The following is a 21,664-nucleotide window of genomic DNA, read 5'->3' on the forward strand; positions in this document are numbered from 1 at the left end:
CTTGAACCCACAACCTTCTGACTCAGAGAGCAAGGTTGTGGGTTCAAGTCCAACTCCAGATGGATTATTCCATGAACATGGATTACAGTTGTTGTCAAGGCCACACGAATAATTCCTCAGGCTCTGGGCTCTCTGTACAAACTCCAACCACCATTTATTGAAACACAAACATGTTGTAAAATGAGTGAATAAATTATCCTGTGGATGTTTACACACTGCATTGATCATGAAGCCAATCAGATCACAATGTACCACCTGTAAATGAAACTGCTTCAATTGGTCACATACTGAATAAAAAATTTGATTCAGGAAAACTAACAATATGCAACAACTACAAGTGCACAGATTGTGGCCGAGAGTTCATGCTAATTTATGTCGGTTTCATCAGCATAATCCAGCTGAAATTCACCGTATCAGGAATTTTAAATGTAAATTAAATAAAGTGTGATTTCAACTTTCACTATTTTTAAAGCTGGTTTATTAAACATCACCCAGGAAGCTGGTACCAACCACAGAAGTGACCAGATGGGAATAATGAGAGTGACGAGTTTCTGCCGATTGCGCTTGTTTGAGGCGGCTCTTCAAATTACACACAGGGTTTTGGACGTTCAGGCACCAACAGTCTCGGACTGGTACATCCCAAGAGAGGTGAATGGACCAGGACATCTCAAGAGAGGTGAACAGACCGTGACACTCCGGGAGAGGAACCAGATGAGGTGAACGTTGAGCTTCAGAAATTGGAGCTGAGGGGAGCTGAACCTTCACAGGAGGCCACCCCTGGACAGGGCTGTTAGATATCAACTCATGAGGCATCTACTCACACAATGAGCCCCACCTCTATCCCTAAGTCACAGAGTCACTCTCCGGGTAACAGAGTCACTTACTGAGCACTGGATCAATCACCCCTCTCTCCTGTATCCGTCTCCCCTTTGCATGTGTTGATCCCACCACTGCACGTCATCGCTGCTTTGGATGCTGTGGGTCTTACTCTTCTGATCTGCTGTCAAACACATCCGAGGCTACACATCCCACACTGATGTTGTCAGTTTGAAAGTCTCCGAGTATGAAGAATGCTATTCCCACACTAGAAATCTCTGACAAACATTTACAAGGGGGAACTGAGATAGCAGCTGCAATAAGTGAGGTTTTATTCAGATGGGACAATGACAAGTTTAAATCCCCACCTGAGCTGCCGCTCAAAGTCGCCTCCATTTCACCGGGCAGTTTCCCAAGCTTCAGGAAACTCATGTTGTTCCAGAAATATTTGGATTGGCTGTGAGAGACGACAATGCCCCTTATGCTGTGTGAGAAGATCCAGCTGAGAGACCTGGAAAAACTCAGCAGGTCTGACTGCATCTGTGGAGAGGAAGACAGACCTATTTACTCGGTTAAAAGCAAAAACTGCGGATGCTGGAAATCCAAAACAAAAATACCTGGAAAAACTCAGCAGGTCTGACAGCATCTGCGGAGAGGAACACAGGTAACGTTTCGAGTCCGCATGACTCTTCAACAGAACTAAGGAAAAATAGAAAAGAGGTGAAATATAAGCTGGTTTAAGGTGGGGTGGGACAGGTAGAGCTGGATAGAGGGCCAGTGATAGGTGGAGATAACCAAAAGATGTCATAGACAAAAGGACAAAAAGGTGTTGAAACTGGTGTTATTATCTAAGGAATATGATAATAAAGGTACAGATAGCCCTAGTGGGGGTGGGGTGGGGGGAAGGGATCGAAATAGGCTAAAAGGCTGAGATAAAACAATGGATAGAAATACATTTAAAAATAATTGAAATAGGTGGGAAAAGAAAAATCTATATACATTATTGGAAAAAGGGGGATCGGAAAGGGGGTGGGGATGGAGGAAAGAGTTCATGATCTAAAATTGTTGAACTCAGTATTCAGTCCGGAAGGCTGTAAAGTACCTAGTCGGAAGATGAGGTGCTGTTCCTCCAGTTTGCGTCGAGCTTCACTGGAACAATACAGCAGGCCAAGGACGGACATGTGGTCATGGGAGCAGGGTGGAGTGTTGAATTGGAAGCGACAAGGAGGTCTGGGTCATGCTTGTGGACAGACCGAAGGTGTTCCGCAAAGCGGTCACCCAGTCTGCGTTTGGTCTCTCCAATGTAGAGGAAACCGCGTTGGGAGCAGCGAATGCAGTGGACTAAATTGAGGGAAGCGCAAGTGAAATGCTGCTTCACTTGAAAAGAGTGTTTGGGCCCTTGGACGGTGAGGAGAGAGGAAGTAAAGGGGCAGATGTTTCACCTTCTGTGGTTGCATGGGAAGGTGTCGTGGGAGGGGTTGAGGTGTAGGGGGTGATGGAGGAGTGGACCAGGGTGTCCCGGAGGGAACGATCCCTGCGGAATGCTGCCGGTGGCGGGGGGGGGGGGGAGGCGGGTGAAGGGAAGATGTGTTTGGTGGTGGCATCATGCTGGAGTTGGCGGAAAGCGGAGGTGCTTTGTGCTGAACTGTTTTGACTGGAGCTGTGTGTTGGGTATTGAGTGTGTTTATTGAAAGCATTTCCCTTCTGATTTACAGGCTGACTTTTGTTGATGGCTCATTACTGAATATGAGAAGGTGAGGTGTAATTATCTGGGAGTGTCTGAGGATTCTTACTGATTTCCTATTGTTGAGTTGTGTGTGTGTGTTGGGAGCTGGTTATTATCCTGTGGACTGTGAATGGTCAGTTCTGTCAGTGTGTTGGGATCTTGATGTTTCCTGTCTTTACAAATCCCTCCAAGACCTTCCACCACCCCATCTCTGTAACCTCCTCAAGAAAGAAAGACTTGCATTTATATAGAGTCTTTGCCGACCACCAAAAGCCCCAAAACTCTTTACAGCCAATTAAGTACTTTTGAAGTGTGGTCACTGTTGCAATGTAGGAAATTTGGCAGCCAAAGCACAGCAAGCTCCCACAAACAGCAATGTGATAATGACCAGATAATCATTTTTAGTGGTGTTGCTTGAAGGATTAATAGTGGTCAGGAGATCAGGGATAACTCCCCTGTTCTTCTTCAAAATAGTGCCATGGGATCTTTTAAACACACCTTACAGAGAGCAGAAGTGGCCTTGGCTGAGACCTCATTTGAAAGACATCACCTCTGACAGTGCAGAATGCCACACTACTTTTGTGCTGTACTATTCTATGATTTTGTATGATTCTATGACGGGTTCTCCGTTACCATCCCTGGCTCTCACTGTCATTTACCTACGTTCATCAGGAATAGGGACACTGTGCATAGGAAGAGGTGCAAGCTCCACTCACTGGAGAGACCAGTGATGCCCTGTCTCAGCTCATCTGCTACTGAAACCCTCATCCAGACCTTTATGGGCTCCAGACTCAACTATTCCAATGCTCTCCTGGCTGCTCTCACAACTTGCACTGTAAACTTCAGCTCCTCCAAAACTCTGCTGCCCATGTCCTAACTGACACCAAGACCCATTCCCCAATCACCCCTGTGCTCACTGATCTACATTGGTTCCTGGTCAAGCAACACCTCGATTTTAAAATTCTCAAACTTGTTTTCAAATCCCTCCACGTCCTTGCCCCTCCCGATCCCTGTAATCTCCATAGCAATTCGGCTGCCATACCTGGAGACACATTTACTGAAATGTCTTTTAATGCCTTCTTTAAAGATTTTACCTGAAGGACTCGGCCTTTCCCAAAAGTCTGGGCTTGGATTTGATAGTTTTGCCCAGTGCTGTGGCTGATAGCTGAATTTGGGATGTGCAGTCTGAGCGAGTGCAGTGTATCTAATTTTCCAGGATAAACCAGAACCCTTCAATCAGCTACACTGAAGCAATATTTTCCTTAGCTTCTAGCACTTCCTGCCCAGTATGTTTTCTTCGAATAATTTTGGAAAAAAGGTGCATAAATTTCAAAATTTCCATTGAATTAACATTACTTCCGAATATTGTTTGTATTAAACACATATTCAAAGGGTAAAACTGATATTCGCCATCACGACTCGAGCTCATAGTGAATTGAGAGCCCACTTTACACTCTGCCCGACTGTTTTTTCCATTGTCCTCACGGTGCCTGGGAAGATGGGGGGTTGGGCGGAGGAAAGAAAGTAGCCACGTTGTCTGCTCCTGGTCACTATCCTGTGTCCCTGCTGGAAACAGAGGGTGTGTGACAGTCAAGTGAGGAAAAAGAAAGTACTTGTATCTGATCCCCTACACAGGGGAATAACAGACTGACACTCACTGTGGGACAGTCTCTAACTGAGGAGTCAGCCCCTTCAGCAAAGGAGGAGAGGGAGTTGGAGGAAATCATGTTTCCTTTTCCTGTTTCACAGAAGAATTGCACCGTACTACACCAGAGAATACAGAGAGGATAGACACCACAGATAGATCCTGACCATTACCCAGTGAACAACTGTGAGAAGACATCCAGTCCCTTCACAGCATTGCTCAACACAGAGAAGGTTGGGCAGTGAAACCGTCATCTGGAAATTGGTTGGGTCAGGGGAGCTTTGACATATCATCAGATCTGAAACTGGTCAGTGGTGTGGAACCTTCCATCAGAACCAACCTTTCCAAAGGTTCGGCTGTGGGTAATCAGTCAGGGTGAGGCTGGGAAGAAGTCTGAGTGGGCTCCAAGTGTGGTGAGAGCTTCAATCATTCATCGAGCGTCATGAACCACTGACTCATTCCGATAGGTGAGAGGCTGTTCAAGTGTGAGGAGGGCTCCACAGGTTCAAAGGTATCCTAATACAGAAGTTGCAGCTTAACAACGACTGTTAAGGGCAGTGACATGGAAGAGAAACCATTCAAGTGTCAGGTTTGTGATAAAGCTTTTGTGACATCTTCGAGCCTCCTGAGACACCAGAATATTCACACTGGAAGAAACACTTCAGGTGTCTGAGGTCTGATTCACCAATTCCCACAGAGTACTGAGATACGAGACCATTCACACAGGAGAGAAGCCATTCACGCGTGAGGTGTGCGACAAATCATCCTCAGATTCATCGACCCTCCGCAGACACCAACGCATTCACATGGGGGAGAGACCATTGAAGTGTGAGTTATGTGAGAAAGCCTTCACTCAATTATTGAAGCTCCTGATCCATCAGAGGATCCACACAGGGCAGAAACCATTCACGTGTGAAGTGTGAGACAAATCATCCTCGGATTCATCGAGCCTCCAAGTACACCAACGTCTTCACAGAGAGGAGAACTGCCCGAGTGTGAGGTGTGTGACAAACCCTTCATGAGGTTTCTGAAGCTCCTGGTCCATCAGGCAGACCATAGAGTGGATAAACCATTGAAGTGTTGGGTTTGTGATAATTCATTCCTACAGTCATCTAAACTCCTGCTCCATCAGAGGATCCACACAAGGGAGTGTGAGGTTTTCAGTAAGCTTCCTTGACACTTAATGTGGGATATTGGTGCGAGTACTGTCAGAAATCCTTCACACCATTGCTGGACCTGACCTCATTACACCCCCCGGTCTAAACATAGACAGAAGAGCTGAACTCAGGAGGTGAGGTAAGAGTGACTGTCCTTGACATCAACGCAGCATTTGCCCAAGTGTGGCATCAAGGAGCCCTGGAAAAACGGGAGTCAGTGAGTATCAGGGGAAATACTCTCCAATGGTTGGAGTCAGACCGAGCACAAAGGAAGATGGTTGTGGTTATTGCAAGTCAGTCATCTCAGCCCCGTACATCACTGCAGGAGTTCCTCAGGGTCGTGTACTAGGACCAACCATCTTCAGTTGCTTCATCAATGACCTTCCTTCCATCATAAGGTCAGAAGTGCGGATGTTCGCTGATGATTGCATAATGTTCAGCACTATTCGTGACTCCTCAGATACTGAAGCAGCCCATGTCCAAATGCAGCAATACTGGAACGATATCCAGACTTGGGCTGGGTAATGGCAAGTAATATTCGCGTCACACAAGTGCCAGCCAATGACCATCTCCAACAAGAAAGAATCTAACCATCGCCCCCTTGAAATTCAATGGCATTACCATCACTGAATCGCCCACTATCAACATCCTGGGGATAACCATTGACCAGAGCGTTAACTGGACTAGTCATATAAATATTGTGGCTACAAGAGCAGGTCAGAGGCTGGGAATTCTGCGGTGAATAACTCACCTCCTGACTCCCCAAAGTCTGTCCACCATCTTCAAGGCACAAGTCAGAAGTGTGATGGAGTACTCTCCACTTACCTGGATGAGTGCAGCTCCAACAGCACTCAAGAAGCTCAACACCATCCAGGCCAAAGCAGCCTGCTTGATCAGCACCACATCCACCATCTCCAACAGCCATTCTCTCCACCACTGATGCACAGTGGCAGCAATGTCTACAATCTATAAGATGCACTGCAGAAACTCACCACCTGCACCTTCCAAACGCACGACCACCTAGAAGGACACGGGCAGCAGACACATGGGAACTCCTCCACTTGCGTGTTCCCCTCCAAGTCACTCACTATCCTGACTTGAAAGTATATCGCTGTCCTTCACTGTTGCTGGGTCAGAATCCTGGAACTTCCTCCCTATCAGCACTGTGGGTGTACCTACACCACATGGACTGCAGCAGTTCAAGAAGGCATCTCACCACCACCTTCTCAAGGGCAATTAGGGATGGGCAATAAAAATGCTGGCATGGCCAGCGATGCATACATCGCTGAAAGAATAAAAAAAAGATTTGAGGGCAGTAAACGTTTTACACACATGTAACATTGTTTAAAATTCAAATTGTTCCAAATACGAACAACAGGAGTTTCCTGAAGTTTGGGAAAGTGACCGGTGAAACGGAGGCGACTTTGAGCAGCAGATCAGGTGGGGATTTAAACTTGTCATTGTCCCATCTGAATAAAACCTCACTTATCGCAGCTGCTGTCTCAGTTTCCCTGGTAAGTGTTTGACAGAGATTTCTAGTGTGGGAATAGCATTCTTCATCCTCGGAGGCTTTCAAACTGACAACATCAGTGTGGGATGTGTAGTCTTGGATGTGTTTGACAGCAGATCAGAAGAGGAAGACCCACAGCATCCAAGGCAGCGATGACATACAGTGATGGGATCAGCATGTGCACAGGAGAGACGAACAGTGGAGAGAGGGGTACAGAAGAAAGAGGGGTACAGAAGAGAGAGGGACACTAGAGAGGTGGGCATAGGAGTAAGGGAGTAATTTTCTCCTAACTCTCCTCGTTCTCTATCGGCAGTTTTAAAAAATTAATTCATGGGATGTGGGCTTCGCTGGCTAGGCCAGTATTTATTGCCCATTCTTAGTTTCCCTTGTGAAGGTGGTGGTGAGCTACAACTAGAATTAGATTTTGAGTAATGTAAATTTTAAACCCACGATTTTGCAAATGCAAGCAGTTTTCTGTTTGAAGACATTGCAAGAAAACCCCATGAGGCGGGAAGACCAAGACACTGAGGTATCTAGTCCCAATGAAAAGGGCTTTGTTCCAAATCAGATTAAACCTGGTAAAGAAGCCATTGTTCTTCATAGGTGACACATTGCTGTCCTTTTGAACTGGGTGACATCAACTGGAAGATGTAATTAAAAATCAGATCAGCTCAGTGACAGTCAGGACCAATGGCCTGGCCAGTCGTGGCCTGACAGTCACTGGGGTGAAAATCAGAAAAGAATAGAAACATGAAGTTGGAAGGGTTTGAAGAGAAAGGCTAAGGCATGAAAAGACATTTCAATAAATGTGTCTCCAGGTTTGTCAGCCAAATTACAATGATGCTGGATTGAGAGATTGAGAATTCAAATCCAACCACGGAAAGTTACACACATAGAATTACAGTGCAGAAACAGGCCATTCGGCCCAACTGGTCCATGCTGGTGTTTATGCTTTACATGAGCCTCCTCTCACCTCTCTTCATCTCACCCTATCAGCATATCCTCCTGTTCCTTTCTCCCTCAGGTGCTGATCTAGTTTCCCCTTCAAGGCATCTATCTATGCAATTCACCTCGACCACTCTATGTGTAAAATGAATTTAAAAAATGAAATATGCTGAATAGCATCTAAATAAAAACATGAAATCTTTCAGATTGTCCTAAAGTCCCCAATCATGTCCTTCAGGGAAGGGAACCTGCTATAACCACCTGAGAGGCAGAGGAGAGAGGAGGAGACAAGAGAGGGAACACGAGACAGATCGGGCACATGAGAGTGTGACACAGGACATGGCTGTGACTGCAGGCATGACTTGGGCAGTGACTCTATGCTTGGGGAGAGACTGTGACTCGCAGTTTGATGATGTGAGTGTCTCGGAGATTGACTCTGTGACTGGGGGAGTGACTTTGGGAGTGAGCCTCACTCCTCACCAGCCTCTCACTCCTCACCTGATGCTACATGCCTTATCTGAACACTCACTCTGCCTCTCACCTCTTGCCTGACCCCATGCCCCTTTCCAGCTTTATGATAGAGGCCTCTAGACAAAGCACATCTCGTGGTGGGAGGGTGCACCGAAGTCCTCCTGGCCTTAGAACAGTGGAGAGTCCTCCAGATACAGCACATCTAGTGGTGCAAGCCAAGGAAGGTTATTCATAACATGGCCAAACGGGTTGAAAATGAATTTGTAAATCCTTTCAACAAACACCAATGGCAAGTGGTAAGAGCGGGAAAGATTCCTGGTCAGCCATAGGATGGAAATTGGAGACTCGACCATCACTCTCCATAGCTCCAAACTACAATATGCATGTAAGTGTGGATGTTGCCATGGCAACTCAGACTCATTGAGAGGCCTGTTGGCCCAGTTGGCTGGATGGCTGGTGTGGATCTAGATCAGTGCCAACAGCATGAGTTCGATCCCTGTTCCAGCTAGAGTAGATTCGGGATCTGCCCCTTTGCCATTCCTGTGGTGGAGCTCATGGCAATGTGGGTCAAACCTGCCTTTGGGCAGAGGACTCAAGAAGAAGATGGTCGTTCTGGAGTGTGGCTCTATTTGAGTCAGTGGGATTTCAGGTGTTTGGGTTTTTGTTTGATCCTCTATCAGTACCGAGTCTGCAGGTTGTTCCTCATTCCTGGAGTCTACACACTTTTCTCCATCAAGTTTCACTTCTCCTGACACCAGGGACTTTACCACCTTTCACAGCTTCAAGAACCCAGACAGAAAGACAACACTGACACCTGCAGCTCTGACTAGTTACCACTTTAAATCTAATACAACAGAAATAATATGTTATTGTCAGCTGTGACTTAGTTACAACTCTCATCTCTGAGTCAGAGGTTGTGGGTTCAAGTCTCAGTCCAGAGAGTTGAGCACTGAGGCTGACACTCCAGTGCATTACTGAGGGAGTGCTGCACTGTCAGCGATACCATCTTTTAGATGAGTTAAACCAAGGCCCCATCTGCCCTCTCAGATGACTGTAAAAGATCGTATGACACTATGTTGTAGTAGAGCAGGGGACTTACTCCTGATGTCCTGGCCAACATGGATCCTGCAATCAATATCACAACAACAAATTATCTGGTCATTATCACATTACTGTTTGTGGGAGCTTGCTGTGCACAAATCAGTTGTCACGTTTCTTAACATAACAATGACTACACTTCAAAGAGCATGTCATTGGGTGTAAAGTGCTTCCAGGCAATCTAGGTTTCTGAAAGTTGAGAAATAAATGCAAGCCTTTCTTTCTTAGGGAAATGTTATGCTTCATGTGAACTAGAAATGATAAACCCATTGACGGAGAAAGTATACCAGCCCACAGTGACATTGACCAATATATTGTGTACAGGACTCTTACTGGAGGCTCCTGAGTGTTTCAATGAATAGGAGAGGAACACACCATGCTGACAAATCAGATAATTTGGGTTAGGATAAAATGATACATTTATTGTGAGTTATAAATCTATACAGAAGATTGTGTTTTTTGTTTGCTGTTTAATCAATGTTCAGCTTACACCAAACTTTGAATCAATTGAAAAAAGAAAGCATTTGGAAATGCTTCAAGTTCTTTCCTGAACATAAAATGAATCTTGAAAGAGTGTAAGATGAACATATCACACTGTTATTACATTGCGGTATGATGGGCAGAGGGAAGTCGGGTCTGTAGAGAATCACCCCCACTCCATCACCATACTCAGGATAGTAGTCCTCCCAGACAGGAGAGTACAAACATTCCCCATGGTATTAGTCAAACACTCATCACCTGAAGAGGATCTGTCTATAATTCACATCACCAACTAAAGCAGGGTCCGATTCTACCCCATGCCCACTCCTGAGAGCTGGCTCACTTTATTAACACACACACACACACAAACTCAAAACTAATTCCCAACTCTCTGTCCTTTAACTTTCCATTCACCACAATGCTTCTGTAGCCATCAATCTGGTTGAACCACTCCCTCATTTCCACCTTCTACACCCTTGTTCCCAAAATTACTTTTACTCTCTTCCTTCCTGCTCCATCTCCCTGCTTCTCAACTGAATATTTGAGCGTATCTGGTACACAGCTGGTTTAGCCATCCATCGCCAGATCTGACTGGACCACATCAAGCACTAGTGGTCCTGCTTTCCTCTGCCAAAACTGCTCATTACTCCAGGACCACCCTAAAGAGAAAAGATAACCCACAACTTCTCCTCCTCAAAACCAACTGTGTCCTTGTGGAAATTATGTTCCAGCTGTACAGAGCTCTGTTTAGACCCTATCTGGAGAACTGTGTTCAGCTCTGGGCACCGCACCTCAGGAAGGATATATTGGCCTTGGAGGGAGTGCAGCGTAGATTCACCAGAATGTTCCTGGGGCTAAAAGGGTTAAATTGTGAGGACAGGTTGCACAGTCTGAGCTTGTATTCCCTTCAATGTAGAAAATTAAGGGATAATATAATTGAGGTGTTTACGATGATTAAACAAGTTGATAGAGTAAGTGGAAAGTATTCCATCACAAAAATAACCTACTTCCGCCTCTGTAACATAGCCCATTAACAACACCCCCAACCCCACATTAGTCGATCTGCTGTCGAAATCCTCATCCAAGCTGTTGTTGCTTCCAGACTAGACCAGACCATTCCAATGTTCTCCTTCCAGCTTCCCATCTTCCACCCTCCATAAACTTCAGGTCAGCTAAAACTCTGCGGTCTCTATCCTAACTCACACACCTATCACCCCTGTGCTCGTTGTCCTACACTGGTTCCCAGTCCCCCAGTGCCTCCAATTTAAAATTCTCATGCTCCAGTACAAATTGTTTCATGGCCTCACCTCCTCCCTATCTCTGTCAGCTCTAGCTCCATCTCCCTCCGAGATCACTGTGTTCCTATAATTCTGTTGTTTCCTAAATTCCCCCATACTCTTCACCTGACCATTGATAACCCTGCCAATCAGGCTTCATTCATTAGAATTCCTTCCTTAAACCTCTCTGTATATTTATATATTTTCACTTATTTAGGACCCTCCTTAAATCCCACCTCTTTCACCGCATATTTTGGTTATCCTCTCCTAATATTTCCCTGTTGTCCTCTGAAATAACATCCTTTGCAATCGCTTTGGAACAGACAGAAGTGGTTTGAGGAAGATGCTTTGAAGTGGATTGTGGTCAGACTCTACTATCACTTTCTCTCTCCCAAACAGGTACTGTTTAAATGCTCACAAGCAAAGACAATAGCCAGGTTCTCTTTCTCAATCTATGCATAGCATCGTTCAGTTTGTGTTAATGCTCTGGATACAAACACAGCTGGTTGTCCTTGCTGCATGAGGGTTGCTCCAAGTCCTGTTTCACTGGCATCTCACTGCAGGGTGACTTCATCACTGACATCATCGCACCTCAGCACTGGCGTTGTCGTCACTAGTTGTTTGATGTGAGTGAAAGCTGCTCCTTGTTCTGCGCCCCATTACCACTGAACATCCTTTGCAGTGAGGCTGTGTAGAGGTGCACACTCTGACAACAATTTGGGTAAGATCCTGGTTTTGGTAGTTCCCGTGGGTTCACTGATGCACCAGGAGATCCAACAACTGTGCGAAGGCTTTATCACAGAGCTCACGCCAATCGGATCTCTCCCCTGTGTGAGTGCACTGATGGACCTGGAGGAACGCTGACTGCGTGAAAGCCTTGTCACACAACTCACACCTGAATGGTTTCTCACCAGCCTGGATACGCTGGTGCTTCAGGAGATCGGGGAGTGGGTGAAAGCCTTGTCACAAACACACCTGACAAGTTTCTCTCCTGTATGTCTTTCTAGTCAAAGACATGATAAAAGCTTCATCACAAACCTCACACTTGGAGGGTTACTCCTGTGTGGATCCCCAGATGAACTAGAAGGTTCAATGAACTTGGGAACGATTTGTTGCACACATTGCACACGAATGGTTTCTCCCCAGTGTGAATGCATTGGTGTCTGTGGAGTCCAATGACCGTGAGAATGATTTGTCACACACCTCACATGTGAAAGGTTTCTCCCTGGTGTGAATGTGTTGTTGTCATCGACCCTCCGTGTACTTTGAGTATGACTGGTCACATAGCTCACATGTAAATGATTTCTCCCCTGTGTGAATGTGGTGGTGTTTACGGAGGGTCGAGGAATCTGAAAGTGATTTGTCAGACATTTTGAACGTGAAGAGCTTCTCACCTGTGTGACTCCTCCGGTGTGATATAAGATGGGAGGACTGAGTGAAAGCCTTCTCACAAACATCACACCTGAAACATTTCTCCCCTGTGTGAATCCTCTGGTGCCTCAGGAGTCTCGTAGACCCCACAAAAGCTCTATTACAAACATCACACTTGAATGGTTTCTCTTCCATTGAGCTGCCCTTGTGTTAACAGTGTCTGTAACACATGCATCTTGTGTGTTAGGAGATCTTATGAGCCTGTGGAGCCCTCCTCACACTTGAACAGCCTCTAACTTGGAGGAATGAGTCAGAGGTTCATGAGGCTCGATGAATGATTGAAGCTCTCACCACACTTGGAGCCACTCACACTTCTTCCCAGCCTCATCCTGACTGATCACCCACAGCCAAACCTTCGGAAAGGTCGATTCTAATGGAAGGCTCCACACCACTGACCAGTTTCAGATCTGATGATATGTCAAAGCTCCCCTGACCCAACCAATTTCCAGATGATGGTTTCACTGCCCAACCTTCTCTCTGTTCAGCAATGCTGTGAAGGGGCTGGATGTCTTCCCATGGTTCTGCAATTGTTTCTTGCGTGATGTTCAGAATCTGTCTGCAGTGTCTATCCTCTCTGTATTCTCTGGTGTAGTACGGTGCAATCCTTCTGTAAAACTGGAAAAGAAAACATGATTTGCTTCAACTCCCTCTGCTCCTTTGCTGAAGGTGCTGACTCCTCAGTTAGAAACTGTTCCACGGTGAGTGCCAGTCTGCTATTCCCGTGTGGGGGATCAGGTGCAAGTCCTTTCTTTTTCCTCACTTGACTCTTACACACCCTCTGTTTCCAGCAGGGACACTGGATAGTGACCAGGAGCAGACAATGTGGCAACTTTCTTTCCTCTGTCCAGCCTCCCATCTTCCCAGGCACCGTGAGGACAATGGAAAAGACAGTTGGATGGAGTGTAAAATGGGCTATCATTCACTATGAGCTCATGTCGTGCTGATGAAGACCAGTTTTACCTTTGGAATATAAATTTTTTATATTAAACACGAAGAATTTCTCACCCTGTTTTCTCAAATTATTTGAAGAAAACACACTGGACAGGAAGTACTAGAAGCTAAGGAAAATATTGCTTCAGTGTAGCTGATTGAAGGGTTCTGGTTTATCCTTGGAAACTAGATACACTGCATTCGCTCAGACTGCATATCCCAAATTCAGGTTTCGACCACAGCACTGGGCAATACTATCAAATTAAAGCCCAGGCTTCTTTGAAAGGCCATGGTCTTTATGTAAAATCTATAAAGAAGAATTGAAAGACTTTTCAATAAATGTGTCTCCAGGTATGACAGTCGAATTGCTATGGTGATTTCAAAGACCAGGAGGGTCTTGGTGTCAGTTAGGACCATGGAAAGCATAGTTTTGGAGGAGCTCAAGTTTAGTGTTAGATGTGAGCGAAGCCAAGAGAGCACTGGAATAGTTGAGTCTGGAGCCTACAAATGTCTGGATGAGGGTTTCAGCAGATGTGCTGAGGCAGGACTTCACTGATCTCTCCTGTGAGTGGAGCTTATACCGCTTCTCACGGTTGAACAGACTCTCACCTGCAAGAATGAACACGTGGTTCATGAGGCTTGATGAATGATCGAAGCTCTCACCACACTTGAAACTCAATCAAACTTCTTCCCGGCCTCACCCTGACTGATCGTCTACTGCCGAACCTTCGGAACGGTTGGTTCTGAAAGAAGGTTCCACACCACTGACCAGTTTCAGATCCGATGATAGTTCAAAGCTCCCCTGGCCCGACCGATTTCCAGATGATGGTTTCACTGCCCAACCTTCTCTGTGTTGAGCAATGCTGCGAACGGACTGGATGTCTTCCCACAGTTGTGCAGTTGTTCCTTGGGTGATGGTCAGGATCTATCTGCGGTGTCTATCCTCTCTGTATTCTCTGGTGTAGTACGGTGCAATCCTTCTGTAAAACAGGAAAAGAAAACATGATTTCCTCCAACTCTCTCTCTTTTTCTGAAGGGGCTGACTCCTCAGTTACAGGCTGTTTATTTTCTTTTCTGAGGAGGTTACAGAGATAGGGAGGGTGGGAGGTCTCGGAGGGATTTGAAAAGACAAGAAATATCCAGATCCCCACACACAGACAGAACTGACCATTCACAGTCCACAGGATAATAACCAGCTCCCAACACACACACACACAACTCAACAATAGGAAATCAGTAAGAATCCTCACTCTGCACCTCCCAGATAATTACACCTCACCTTCTCATATTCAGTAATGAGCCATCAACAAAAGTCAGCCTGTAAATCAGAAGGGAAATGCTTCCAATAAACACACTCAATATCCAACACACAGCTCCAGTCAAACAGTTCAGCACAAAGCACCGAGTAAACAGCTCTCTCAGCTGGATCTTCTCACACAGCATAAGGGGCATTTCCACAGCTGATTCCCCACAGGATAGTCAGGCTGCCTGAACATTAGTGTGGATATTATGTGATGGAATTATTATAAATTCTGCTCCTTCACTCACCGTCTCCTCACTTGGTTTTCAGTCCCTACAGGAAGTGAAGGAGGAAAAGGAGAGAATGTGCATCTATGTTTCACCTTTGGTCAACAGAGTAGAGAAAACCCGAACTGGATTTTCTTGTCTGTTTCTCTTTCATGAGCCTCTCAGGCTGGGAGATTGTGAACTTCAGCGGGGCTGTTTTACCCTATTTATCACCAGAATGGGCGGAGTGGGTGGGCTCTCTGATTGACGTCTCTCCCAACCAATCAGAGACAGAATCACAGTGACCACCCCTCCAGAATTTACATGTCAATCATCCTGCTGAGCCAATCACAGAGGCTGGGGCGGCTCGTTCTTGCCAATCAAAGGATCAAAACTACATTACCCATGCTGGAAATCCAAAACAAAAACAGAATTACCTGGAAAAACTCAGCAGGTCTGGCAGCATCGGTGGAGAAGAAAAGAGTTGACGTTTCGAGTCCAACATGACCCTTCAACAGAACTCAGTAATTCTGTTTTTGTTTTGGAATCAGAGGAGACCCAGCCTGCGATGCCTGATGGGCGTTGTAGTTCTGGCGCGCGCAGCGACGGTTGGCGCCCAGCGTCGGGAGTTCGAATCTGAGGAAGCGTGAGCCCAAGCGGCTGTCACGAGGGCGGAGCTGGAATTGGAGGTGCGCACCTGCAAATCCCAGCCCTAGGCGACGGGAACCAGGATCGCAGCCGTTTAAACCCTTTCGCCCCCTCCTCTTCCCTCAACATTTATAAGTTTGATATTGAGAACTGAGAGATTGTAACTATCAGGAAAGACTGAACAGGCTAGCACTCATTTCCCTAGAAAAGAGAAGGCTGAGGGGTGATATATTAGATATATTTAAAATGATGAATTATAAAATGAAGAATTTGGGGGTAAAAGGAGAGAAGATGTTCCCACTTGTGTGGGGAAATCCAAAACTAGGGGCTAGAAATATAAGATGGTCAATAATAAATCCAATGAGGAATTCAGGAGAAACTTCTTCACTAAGAGAATGATTAGAATGTGGAACTTGCTCCCACAGGGAATGGTTGAGGCAAATAGTTTCAATGTATTTGATGCGAAGCCAGGTAAGTACATGAGGGAGGAAGGAATAGAAGGATCTGCTGATAGAGTGAAATAGAATAGGTCGGGAGAAAGCTCATGTGGAGCATAAGAGCTGGTAGAAAGTAGATGGGCTGAATGGTCTGTTTCTGTGTTTTAAAAATTGGAATCAAAACAAAAAAATGCTGGAAACACTCAGCAGGTTAGGCAGCATCTTGTGGAGAGAAACAGAGTTAATGTTTCAGCTCGAGATGATCTTTCATTAGAAACTCGGTTGGATGTTGGGCACTGTTCCTTTTGTCAGAGAGCGCTGCTTCTGCTCACCCCCTGCCCAGCTCCACTCTCGCCCCCGAGTTTTTACCAGCACCACCCTGTCTCTCTCAGCAGCACTGACCCGCCTCGTCCCTTGACATAAGTGTCCCTTATTTTATTTCCATGGAGTTGGTCACCCTGGAATCAGTCTCCAAATGACACTCCCCAAGTCAGTGTTGCTCTCTGAGCACAGACTTACTCCCAAATTCACTGCCCGAGTCAGACTCACTCGCTGAATAACAGAGTCACTCCTCAAGCACTGGCTCAATCTCCCATCCCACTCTCTTCTCTGTTCCTCCTTCCCAAGCCCCTTTCTCTCCCATGCCCCTCTGTCTCCAGTCTCCCTCCCTCCAATGGACCTCCCTCCTGTGTCCCCCTCTCCTGCGCGTGTGCTGATACCACCACTACACTTGGATGCTGTGGGTCTTCCTCTTCTGATCTGCTGTCAAACACATCCGGGGCTACACATCCCACACTGATGTTGTCAGTTTGAAAGTCTCCGAGGATGAAGAATGCTATTCCCACACTAGAAATCTCTGTCAAACATTTACCGGGGGAACTGAGACAGCAGCTGCAATAAGTGAGGTTTTATTCAGATGGGACAATGACAAGTTTAAATCCCCACCTGATCTGCTGCTCAAAGTCACCTCCGTTTCACCGGACAGTTTCCCAAACTTCAGGAAACTCATGTTACTCCAGAAATATTTGGATTGGCTGTGAGAGACGTCAATCAGAGAGCCCACCCACTCTGCCCATTCTCTCCTTTTCCTCTTCCACAACTGCTTCACTTCCTGGAGGGACTCAAAACCAAGTGAGGAGATGGTGAGTGAAGGAACAGAATTTATAATAATTACATCACATAATATCCACACTAATGTTCAGGCAGTCTGACTATCCTGTGAGGAATCAGATGTGGAAATGCCCCTTATGCTGTGTGAGAACATCCAGCTGAGAGAGCTGTTTACTCGGTGCTTTGTGCTGAACTGTTTGACTGGAGCTGTGTGTTGGATATTGAGTGTGTTTATTGGAAGCATTTCCCTTCTGATTTACAGGCTGACTTTTGTTGATGGCTCATTACTGAATATGAGAAAGTGAGGTGTAATTATCTGGGAGGTGCAGAGTGTCTGAGGATTCTTAATGATTTCCTATTGTTGAGTTGTGTGTGTGTGTTGGGAGCTGATTATTATCCTGTGGACTGTGAATGGTCAGTTCTGTCTGTGTGTTGGGATCTGGATGTTTCCTGTCTTTCCAAATCCCTCCAAGACCTCCCACCCTCCCTATCTCTGTAACCTCATCAGAAAAAAAAATAAACAGCCTGTAACTGAGGAGTCAGCCCCTTCAGAAAAAGAGGAGAGTTGGAGGAAATCATGTTTCCTTTTCCTGTTCCACAGAAGAATTGCACTGTACTACACCAGAGAATACAGAGAGGATAGACACCGCAGATAGATCCTGACCATCACCCAAGGAATAACTGCACAACTGTGGGGAGACATCCAGTCCCTTCACAGCATTGCTCAACACAGAGAAGATTGGGCAGTGAAACCATCATCTGAAAGTCGGTCGGGTCAGTTGAGCTTTGACATATCATCAGATCTGAAACTGGTCAGTGGTGTGGAACCTTCCATCAGGACCAACCTTTCCGAAGGTTCGGCTGTGGGTGATCGGTCAGGGTGAGGCCGGGAAGAAGTGTGTGGTCTCCAAGTGCGGTGAGAGCTTCAATCATTCATCGAGCCCCATGAACCACTAACTCATTCCTACAGGTGAGAGGCTGTTCAAGTGTGAGAAGAGGTACAAGCTTCACTCACAGGAGAGACCAATGATGTCCTGCCTCAGCTCATCTGCTGCTAAAACCCTCATCCAGACCTTTGTAGGTTCTAGACTGAACTATTCCAATGCTCTCCTGGCTGCTCTCACATTTGGCACTGTAAACCTGAGCTCCTCCAAAACTCTGCTGCCCATGTCCGAACTGACACAAAGGCCCATTCACCAATCACCCCTGTGCTCACTGATCTACATTGGCTTCTGGTCAAATAACACTTTAAACTAATTTAAAAATTCTCATCCTTGTTTTCAAATCCCTCCATGGCCTTGCCCCTCCTTATCTCTGTAATATCCATAGCAATTCGGCTGCCATACCTGGAGACACATTTATTGAAATATCTTTTAATGCCTCCTTTAAAGATTTTACCTGAAGGCCTCGGCCTTTATCAAAGCCTGGGCTTGGACTTGATAGTTTTGCCCAGTGCTGTGACTGATAGCTGAATTTGGGATTTGCAGTCTGAGTGAGTGCAGTGTAATTAATTTCCCAGGATAAACCAGAACCCTTCAATCAGCTACACTGAAGCAATATTTTCCTTAGCTTCTAGCACTTCCTGTCCAGTGTGTTTTGTTCAAATAATTTGAGAAAGCAGGGTGAGAATTTTTTTAAAAATTGAGTGTTTAATATTAAAACATAAAAACCAAGGGTAAAACTGGCCTTCGCCAGTGCAACACGAGCTAATAGTGAATTGATACCTTGTTTTACACTCCGCCCGATTGTCTTTTCCATTGCCCTCACGGTGCCTGGGAAGATGGGGTCTGGGCAGAGGAAAGAAATTGGCCATGTTGTCTGCTTCTGGTCAATATCCAATATCCCTGCTGGAAACCGAGGGTATGTGACAGTCAAGTGAGGAAATAGAAAGGACTTGCATCTGATCCCCCACACAAGGGAATAGTAGACTGACACTCACTGTAGAACAGGCTCTAACTGAGTAGTCAGCCCCTTCAGCAAAGGAGGAGAGGGAGTTGGAGGTGTTAGGGGGAAGAAAGTAAGTAAGAATTTATGGTAAGGGAGAATTTATTGAAAGGGAATGAATTATTTAAAATCTCCAGGCAGCCAGTGCTACCAAGCACATTAACAGTTAAAGGTTACCAGATGAACCTTGCACAGCCTTAGGGCCTGCAAACAGCAGAAAGGCCTTGTGAGCCGGACTGGAGTCAGAGGATGACAATAATAACTAAGATCAACTGTGCTCTTCAACAGATATGGGAAAAACAGATGGTCCTAGTCTGGGTAGGAGGGAAGGTCTCTGCCTAGGTGAAAAATAGGGACATACGATGCATGTGCCTGTTACCAGAGATGTCTGTTAAATGTAAACCTATATGTTGACGAGATCGGAATCTGGAAAGCGTTCTTGTACCTGACCAATAATGTATAAACATGTTGAACACTTGTAATTTAGCGGAGTGCTATCTCAAGCTGCATTGAGATGGTTCTCTCCTTGCAATTGCTCGAATAAACGATCATTTCAGTTGAGATTTCTGGCAAACAAAATCGCAATTTGAAGATATCACCAAGCTAAACAAGTTAGATGAACCAACCTTTGTGCCACCCCCTTGCAGACTAGTATCACCAGCTTCCATGCTGATTGGGATTGATACATACGAGTTGCATTCACTCATACGAGTTAGTATTCTAAAATCCTGAGGGGAAAAAAAGATTACCTGAAATTCAAAAGGATTCTAGGAAAACCAAAAAACATAAACACACAGTCTAGGTGGTTCCAGTGGATAAAAAGGGGTTTATTTTGAAGAGATGAATTAAATATTAAAGGAAATCTGCATCCCAACAGCACTGTAATTTGAATTTGGGACAATCTTGAGGTGTAAAGTACAGTATAATTTAACAGGTTACTTTAAATAACGAGGATGCGATCCAAAGGTAAAGAATGTGTCGATAAACATATGGGACTTTTAACTTGGATACAAATCAATACACAGGAAAAAGAGGTTGTTTTAATTATGCTAGTGTAAATTACATTTCTGACAAAGTTTAAAATTTGAGGCTTGGTTCCTGATAATTTCTCAAAAGGGAATTTTCATTTTAAAAGGTTTGACAACAATTGGCACTAATTCAAATGCTGCAAGCTTTTGTATTTGTAAGTCTGTTCCCAAAATATGAAGCTAAGCTCAAGATCTTGACAAAGTTTGGCAGAAATCCAATTTTTGGCCAAGTTAATGAACCTGAGATAATTCTAAAAGAAACAGGTCAGACACAATTTAGTGGGTTACTTTTGAGACGATAAAATGTTGTTTGGGAAGAAGATAAGGAAGCAAAACATGTCAATGTTTGATTTCTGTTTTAAAACTTGTTATGAGAATACTTTATTGGATTTTAAAATCTCTCCAGACACCTGAACAAAATAAGATTGTAGTCTGTTGTACATGTAAAATGGTATGAGGCAAGTAGGAGAAAGAGTTAGGGAAAGAGGACACAATATACAAACTGTTTTAAGGGAACTGAGTTTGATAATCTGGCCATCAACTGAGACATTGGAAACGCACAAGGGGAAATAAGCAAAGACCTAGAGACAGAGACCCTTGTTGACACGGAATAGTTAATACGGCCTAATGAGCGAGGAAACATTATAAACGATCAAGACAATGGAGAAACTGACCTCAAAAGAATCTTAGGATGATCATGGTCAGGGGAAAAAAACTTCGAGGTAAAACTATGTGGAATCTGTAGTTCAGGAATTGAAATGTAAGGAGAAATAATACTTAACAATTTACCACAAGATGGATATAGGTAAAGGGAAAGCTGGAAAAAGGCTAAATAGATGTATTACTGATTGTAATAATGTGCCTGCGAGCTACAAAAAGTAAGACCACAGGATTAACACTATGGTGACAGACAGAGTTAAGCGGCTCGCAGAGAGAACCGTCACTGGAAGTGAAGATACTGAGCCATTGAAAGATACGATAAGAAGGTGCACTGTAGAGTTGTGTCAGCAGTTTAAGGAATTGAGGTCCGACGTGGGACAGCAGCAGGAGACAGTAGACTGGAAGGAGTGGAGGGTGCCTATCCAGATGGATTCAAATCTGGGAACTAATTTCACAGGAAGAGTCATTAAAGAAATGTATAAATTTAAATATAAACAGAAATTCCACATTCCCTACCACCCACAGAGCTCAGGCATGGTGGAAAGGATGAACTGAACTTTAAAAAAAAATGCCAATCACAACAGCAATTCAAGAGACAGGGAACAGTCCAATATTCTAATGCGCCTTAGAACTACCCTAAGCAGGACCGCCGGGTTCACCCCATTTGAAATAATGACAAGGAGAGCAATGCAGTTACCCGAGGGAATCATACCAGGAGTGGGAGATGTAGGACCACCAAAAGGAAGGATGCGAGACTATGTGAGGGAACTAAGTAAGCAATTGCATGAGTTAAGGAAGGAAGTCAGAGACTGACAGTTGATTAAGGATATGGAAACAGGCAAATC

At 45.1% G+C, this 21,664-nt stretch overlaps 2 protein-coding genes and 1 pseudogene across 3 annotated transcripts in view; 2 read left to right on the plus strand and 1 right to left on the minus strand.

The window, feature by feature from the left end:
- The window catches only part of LOC144695222 (uncharacterized), a 579,912-nt gene that overhangs the window by 86,588 nt on the left and 471,660 nt on the right, over positions 1-21,664 (minus strand). The window lies entirely within an intron of this gene.
- The window catches only part of LOC144695213 (uncharacterized), a 288,845-nt gene that overhangs the window by 64,477 nt on the left and 202,704 nt on the right, over positions 1-21,664 (plus strand). The gene's annotated exons all lie outside the window — the stretch shown is intronic.
- LOC144695171 (uncharacterized) overlaps positions 4,750-21,664 on the plus strand; it is a 93,116-nt pseudogene continuing 76,201 nt past the window's right edge. Inside the window, exons 1-2 of the transcript XR_013579896.1 lie at positions 4,750-4,852; positions 4,917-5,338. The product of XR_013579896.1 is annotated as an uncharacterized LOC144695171 (transcript). The remainder of the gene's footprint in view (positions 4,853-4,916; positions 5,339-21,664) is intronic.

This window comes from Cetorhinus maximus, chromosome 21 (genome assembly GCF_964194155.1).
Source record: "Cetorhinus maximus chromosome 21, sCetMax3.hap1.1, whole genome shotgun sequence".
NCBI classification, from domain to species: Eukaryota; Metazoa; Chordata; class Chondrichthyes; order Lamniformes; family Cetorhinidae; genus Cetorhinus; species Cetorhinus maximus.